The sequence below is a fragment of the Olea europaea genome, chromosome 3, assembly GCF_002742605.1.
Source record: "Olea europaea var. sylvestris chromosome 3, O_europaea_v1, whole genome shotgun sequence".
NCBI classification, from domain to species: domain Eukaryota; kingdom Viridiplantae; phylum Streptophyta; class Magnoliopsida; order Lamiales; family Oleaceae; genus Olea; species Olea europaea.
The window spans coordinates 1714156-1721655 of record NC_036239.1 but is presented as its reverse complement, the minus strand read 5'-3'; the positions used below and the strand labels follow the sequence as shown (position 1 = coordinate 1721655).

At 32.2% G+C, this 7500-nt stretch overlaps 1 pseudogene; it reads left to right on the top strand.

The window, feature by feature from the left end:
- The first annotated feature begins 193 nt into the window (after positions 1 to 193).
- LOC111381401 lies at positions 194 to 1391 on the top strand (annotated as a pseudogene).
- The last annotated feature ends 6109 nt before the right edge of the window (positions 1392 to 7500 follow it).

The following is a 7500-nucleotide window of genomic DNA, read 5'->3' as shown; positions in this document are numbered from 1 at the left end:
AAATAGGAGCACGCGTTCGTTGGCATTCATTAGGGGAGAAGGAAAAACAAAATAAGCTTCAAACTTCATAGTATACATTCATAGTCAAGATAAGACTAATTTACCATATAAAAAAAAGAAAGATATGAGTAGTTTATTTTATAAGTAGTTGCCTTTCAAGACTAAGTGTGACTCTACCCTTCTTACAGGTACTGTTTATATATGAATTCGTGATTCTATGCCTTGGCCAGACCTTGAAAGAAAAATAATAATAATAATAAGGCATGGAGACTAAAAAGGTGTATTCGCTCTTTAGTTTTCTTCTCATTTTCCTTGTATTCTCTGTAAATCTTGCAAGATCAGAGTCCCATTTTGTGCTGGTTCATACAGCAGGCCATGGAGCCTGGTGCTGGTACAAATTAGTACCATTACTAAAATCAACAGGCCATAATGTCACGGCTTTTGATTTGGCCGCCTCAGGAATCAACCCGAAGCACGTATTGGATGTTCCGTTTGTGTCTGATTATTTCAGGCCTCTGACGGAATTCATGGCATCTATACCCCGACACGAGAAGGTGATCCTCGTTGGTCACAGCTATGGCGGATTGGCTATGTCTCATGCCATGGAGAGGTTCCCGGAGAAAATTTCTGTTGCGGTTTTTGTCGCAGCCTGAATGCCTGGCCCACACACCAATTTTTCTATATTCTTCCAAGAGGTATGCCTCATATATATTGCTCTATTAAGCTTCATTTTAGACTGCAGAAATATGATTATCAGATCAACACAATGAAATTTTCTTTTCAAAATTTGGGATAGACAACAAGGAGCGAAGGCGATTATTTGGATACTCGCGTAGCGTACGATAATGGACCTAAGAATCCTCCGACAAGTTACACCTTGGGATCAAAATACATGTCGGAAAAACTTTATCAGCTCAGCCCAATCGATGTAAGGGAAAGATTAAATAATTTTAAAAAATGAAAACAAGATGAATTTGCTCATAGTCACGGGGTTCTTCAATTTTGTTGCAGGATTTGACATTGGCAACAATGTTAGTCAGACCATTATATGCATACACGACACAAGATTTCGCGCGGGAGCTAAAGTTATCTGGTGATAAATACGGATCAGTAAGTCGAATTTTTATAATGACTGATAAAGACAAGATAAGACAAAAGAATTTCCAACATTGGATGATTGAACATAATGGCCCCAATAAAGTGAAATTTATCAAAGGATCCGATAACATGGTCATGATGTCAAAGCCAAAGGAGCTCCTTGCTTAATTGCTAGATATTGCTAAAAAATATTCTTGATTATAAGTAACTTCTCAGCTTTTTTTACAGGAATTATTCAGTGAGTTTGAAATATTTCCATGCATCAGATTAATAAAATTCACAATTTCTTCATTTATGAGTCTCTATGTTTTTCAAAGATTATTATAATATAATTTTTGGAATGACTATTCTAAATTTGGTAGAGTGCATGCTATCTGTAGTTGCCATTTTTGACATTTCTAATCTTTGACTGTTCTAAACAGATAATTTATATTCAAAAACCATGAAGATTTAGCCTCACGTAGAATTCACTGTATCGGGCTAATATGATGAATTAAAAGTTAACAACAAATAAATATGCAAAGGAAGAAAAGTTTGATGATATAATCTGCTGTTGTTCACTCATAAAACTAAAATATCAACTAAGAAAAAGGTTGTAAAACTCTTCTGATAGAGAAACTGAACAAGAAATCAAGGGAGAATACAGAAGGAACATCGTAATTTAATAGATTTATAGTTTGACCAACAAGTATCTCTCTGCATCATTTTTCATCTCAACCAAATCTTTTTCTGCTCATTTTCTCTTGAACCTGAAAAAAAGAGTAGAAAACACTCTAGGAGTATTTCTTCAGTAGAAGAAAATTTACTTGAGGAATCCACATCAAGAAATACTTGACTTCTTCAATAACTTACTTTTACGTCTTGCATATAACTAATAGATACTAGATAGAATCGTTTTGTTTTCCAAACTCTTGGTCAAGTTACGGGAAACTTCATTATCCTTATAAATATTGCATAATCCAAATTATACCTCAAATCAAGCACAATAGCAATCAACAAAAATTGGTTAACATTTTCCATCTTCCCGTAAACCTTTTCTTCATGAAAGTATCAATTTCAACAAAAAGATGATCACCTATAAAAATTTTCTTCATCTTAGTAGCCATTTCACTCCAAAAGATAATCACCACTTGAATTGAATTCTTTCAGTTCAATTACAAGTGAACATACTTCATGAAGATTGTTGATGTAAAAAAATCCTTAGTAATTTCTTGACCAACTTAGAGGTAAAAATAAGTGTATTCTGCTGGCGGTATTGATGTAAAATACATGATTAATATGCCACAAGTGTTTGAAGAAATGTAGTATCATTGTGGATGAACCCGAGCTCCGCTTTGAAGAGACCAGTTTATCCCTATTTAGAGGGAGAACAATCACACCATTGGGCGACTTAAGTCTTTGATGGGTTCTGATAACCAATAAATCCGGGATGATTTAAAAATAAATAAAAAAATAAAAAATAAAAACCAGGATGATTTAAAACAGTTTTGGATAACTTATCAACACCATGAACTTGGCTCGACTCGAATACGGCCGACACTTTTGGAAGGCCCAAGTTGGGATTGGTTTTGTTGTCGATGGATATGTGAGTCTTAACCCAATTGTTATTAAGTTTGCCTTGGTTCTTAAGTAGCTCATTTACTTATTGTTGGCCCAATTAGGTGATCTAATTATCCATCTCCTCCCAACGGTCGTTTATGGTGTGTGTGCGCGCATGTGGAAGAGAGGGTTGAGAGTGAGGGGCAGTCGGCTTGGGGGCTTGTTGGAGTGAATCCCACCATTATTGCCTCGTCTTCTTCTTATTACCACCACCACCCATTCCTCTTTTTGGGGTTTGAGAGTTCTTGGAGCAACCAAAGTGAGGGTTAGAGGTTTGGGTTGAGCAGAGGTAAACTGGTGTTCGTTTGGCTGTTTTCTGAGTTCGGGATCAAGGTTTTTTGAGAGATTTTCATGACAGTCTTGTTAGCTACATTATCATTCTAAAAATGTGTGCCACTTATCCAAGTTTTGGCTGCTTTGATTGGTTGTTGAGAATAGTCTCAACGGGTCATTATTATGTCTATACTGCCCGAATTTTTTTGACATAATAGCTGTCGTCCACTTTTTTTGGACTTTTTTTATTCACGCGGGACCAATGCGCATGTGAGAGGATGCCAACCATTTTGTCAAAAAATTTCGGGCAAAATAGTTTAATTGATCATTGATTGTAATTGATTGAATGAGAGGTACTGACGCACAATTGCCAAGTTTTGCACTACGATTGGTAGGTAAAGAGTTGTAGCAAGGGTGGCATGGGTTCAAGCATCATCATGTCTTTGTAAAGTATGACGGCCTTTTATTCGAATGGATCTCAAGGGTGATGCTTCAGACATGAGTATTAACGGAATGATCTAATAAATATTTATTTTAACTAGATCAAAGTTCAGACCCCATCAAAGATAAACAGCATATTCGTATGCAATGAAGTACTAAAATTTCAACATCATATAACTGATGCAAGTTCAATAACTAAATTGCATATAGGGTAAAAATTTAGTAACTCGATTGCAACATGGTGAAATTTCAATGATTTCTAGAGTTATTAATATGCTGACCGGATCGACAAGTTAATGTTTGTCTAATTCAATGAACATTTCAGCGAACTCCAGTAGGCTTGTTAACGGAATCCGAACGAGCGGCGTGATTACAGGCTTGATTGTTCTAAATTAAAGTTCAGTGATCCAATTGTAGTTATGGTGAAATGTTCAGCTACTCCCCATTAATTAACCCCTGTGAAGAAATGTCAATAAGGAATCTTTGAGGTGGTGGGACCCAGAAAATTGGGCATGCTAAAAGCACCAACGTTCATATGCGGCGAACCGATTCCACTTACTCCGTAGCGGACCATTGCCACGTTTTTGTGGCCCCACCAACGTTGTCGTTGTGTGTACCACATTTCCTTCTTATCTTTTTCTGACCGTTCTGGTGACCCGCGAATTTTTTGTTTATCCTATACAGTTTTTATGCTTATTTGACTCCAAAATCAGTAAACTCGTTCTATTTTATTTTACTTTTTCAAATTTAAATAAATTGCCCTACCTCTCGAAACCAGTTAGGGGGCAAGGGATGGGAAAGGCCTACTTAACCTCGTCCCGTCTAATTGTCATTCCTAACTTACGTTGCTTTCCCTATTTTTGATTGAGTCGATCTAATCAAACATTAGTTCTTTTATTTTTATTTATTTTTTAATTTGAGATTGGAATAAAATTACAAATTAATGTATAATTGAAATATTAAATACTTTTATTTATTTATTTATGAATTACGTAATTTTTATTTTGGTATTATATATTATATCGTTAAACGGTTTGTGGAATATAACTAAGGAAAATATTTTCTTTAAGAGGATTATGATTTTATTTTCCGGAGAATTCATTTTTCTTCCTCTTTTCATCTCTCTACTCTTTCTCACCTACCTGCTAATAAAACTCGGACAAATATAATATTTTCTAGATTGAAAATTAAATCAATCAAATATATTTAATCGACATTTTTTTTTATACAAATTCCATATTTGCAATCACACGTTTCTCTCTTTTCATAACAATGACAACTTGTCAATTTACAATTGGATGGATAACAAATTAGACAGCAAAAATAGATAGTAGATCTCAACTCGGCACAATAATGCAACATCGATTAAAAGTGGCAATTGAATTGAGTATATGTTTGCACATATCAATAGAGCCAAATGATGTTTCAATTGCAAAAGAGAATAAATTGACATGAATAATAATTTGTAAAAAAAAATATTCCGAAATTAACTGCCTTTTTCTTTTTATACATTAAAACACTAGCAAATAATGAATGTATTTGAAAAAAATAATCTCTTAATATTTTCTCAAAAGTATAATTTTCTCGATAATCATACTTCTCCCTTTCTTCTTCTTCTTGGTATTTTTTTAGTGCAAATGCAAACAAAGCATGTATGTAGAGGTATTGACATATTATTCAATACTGAATACATAATTAAAAATATTCAAGTTGAGTTCTTCCCAATAGTTTAAGTTTTTGAGACGAGATAAACTGAAAAAGTATGAGCATAGATAAAATTTAGTGTTTTATTTTCACCGCCATTCCCCTTATGAAAATTTACACGAATTAGACTTTTAAAGAAAAATGAATATATTATTATCACCCATATATTTGAGATAACTTCTTTTTTTTTTTTTTTATATGTAAGAGCTTTCAAAGAAAGTCGATTTGGATTCACTTCCTTTAAAAAAATAATAATAATAAATATATAAAAAAATATAAAAAAAATTAGTAACTCAAAAGTAGTTCTAAAAAATTTATTCAAACGGATTCAAAAATAGCTGGTTGCAAAGTGGAATTGAAAATAATCACCTCTCAAAGTTGGGCAGGCAGTCTTGTTGAACAAGATCTAAAACATTTATGTGGAGAGATCTAAAAGCTAAAAAAATAATGATCCCAAGTTGTAACAAGGGGGACAAGTAGAGGAATTCTTGAAAGGCCTAAAAAACCTATGCCAACAATAATGTCCACTCTATTCACCATGAAATGAAAGGGATACACTATGAAAACAAAAAAACTCACGCCCTGTTCTGTACGAATTCTTTAAAACTTATTTTCTTCAGATTAATTTTTAATCGTATATTTGTCCATAAAAAATATTACACAAAAAATCATACTTTTTAGTTATATATCTCCAAAAAATTACTTTTTACAAAATTTATTCTCAAAAAATCTATGTCAAATGGGGTTGTAACAAAGGAAAAAATTCGATTTTCTCGGGTGGAGAAATAATGGAACAAGAAGTAGAAAAAAGATACCCTTATGAGAAGGGTGGCATAAATGCAATGACCAATGGACTTGTCATCACGTGAACGATGCTTTTGTTGTTATTATTATATAAGTATATATTCTTTATTTGGATCCAAAATTGTGAATTGTTGCCCACAATGTGTTGGTTCAAATGAATAAATGACAAGTGCCAACGAAACATTCATTGGATCTTGTGAACAAAAAAGAGAAAAAGAGAAATTCTTTCACCTTTTTCTTGGATAATTTGAAAGGTAGAAGGATTAGAATCTATATGTTGGTTCTTAGTGCTTGTTTCGAATAACTTAAAATGTTAAAAAAAAAAAAATTTTAGGTTGAAATTAACCATTCGAAGACTTCCTTCAGAGAGATTGGGATGAATTCTGATTAGGGAAGCCGGCTATTTAAATCATATATTTTATACGATTCACTATTTTTATCAAATTTTCAATCACGCTTTTCTTTATTTTTTGTTAAAATCTTTTAAGACTTTTATTAAAAACAAATAACCCGTTAATCATTAATAGAAATGCATTGTATGTTTGTAATGTGAACAATTTAATATGAGAAGCAACCGAGAAGTCAAAATTAATCGTATTTTCGAATGATAAGTGAGAAATTTAGCCTTGTTTGGTAACTACTCTTTCAATTATTATTTTCATATTAATTTTCAACTACACATTTTCACATACATTTAAAATTTTTCATACTTTTTAACTACACATTTTTCAAAAATTTATTCAAAAACTTATTCTTTCTAAAAGAAATTCTGCAAACAAGTGCTTAATGGATAAGTACCAATTCTCTTGATTGATAGGTCAATGTTGATGTTACTTTTGAATTAAAAGTACTATTAGTTGCTCCTGTTATAATGTTTTCTAGTCAAAGTTAGTCACTAAACATTCAACTTCAATTCAATTTAGGCACTTTGTTTATTTTCGTTTGCTGAGTTACCAGAAGTGATGACATGATATCAAGAATCCAATAGTGCAATATCTTCTCGTCGAACTAGACAAGAGTCGGGTCTTCTTGGCACAAGTCTTGTATATTTGTTTTTTCCTTTTCGGTTGCTATGTAAAAATATATTTTGGAAGCACGAGTTTTTCAAAAGTATACGTATTTGCCTAATTCGACAATAGATTTAACACAATAAATCACTATGTCGTGTATCCTATTAAGTACATCAACACTTTAGAGCATGTTTGCATTCCATTTTTTGGAAATAATGTATTCTAAAATAGTGTTTTAACGGAGAATGTTTGATTATAAAATAATAAAAAATATGAATTTATGTGTAATATTATTTTATTGAAAAATGTGCAATTGAAAAAAAGAGAAAGAAACATGTATTTTGCGAAAAATGGAAATCAAATAAGTCATTAATTAATTCATCGTGATGGTATACAAATTGAAAGAAGAGTAAAAACTCATCGATTAATTTAGAAAACAAAAAAATTAGTACTTGTTTGGTAGTGATTTTGATAATTGATTTTTTGATCATTAGAGATAAAATGGATTCTACCTATGCGAGAAGAATTCAAAAATGACGGTTGAAATAGTGAAATAACGATCAAAAAATTG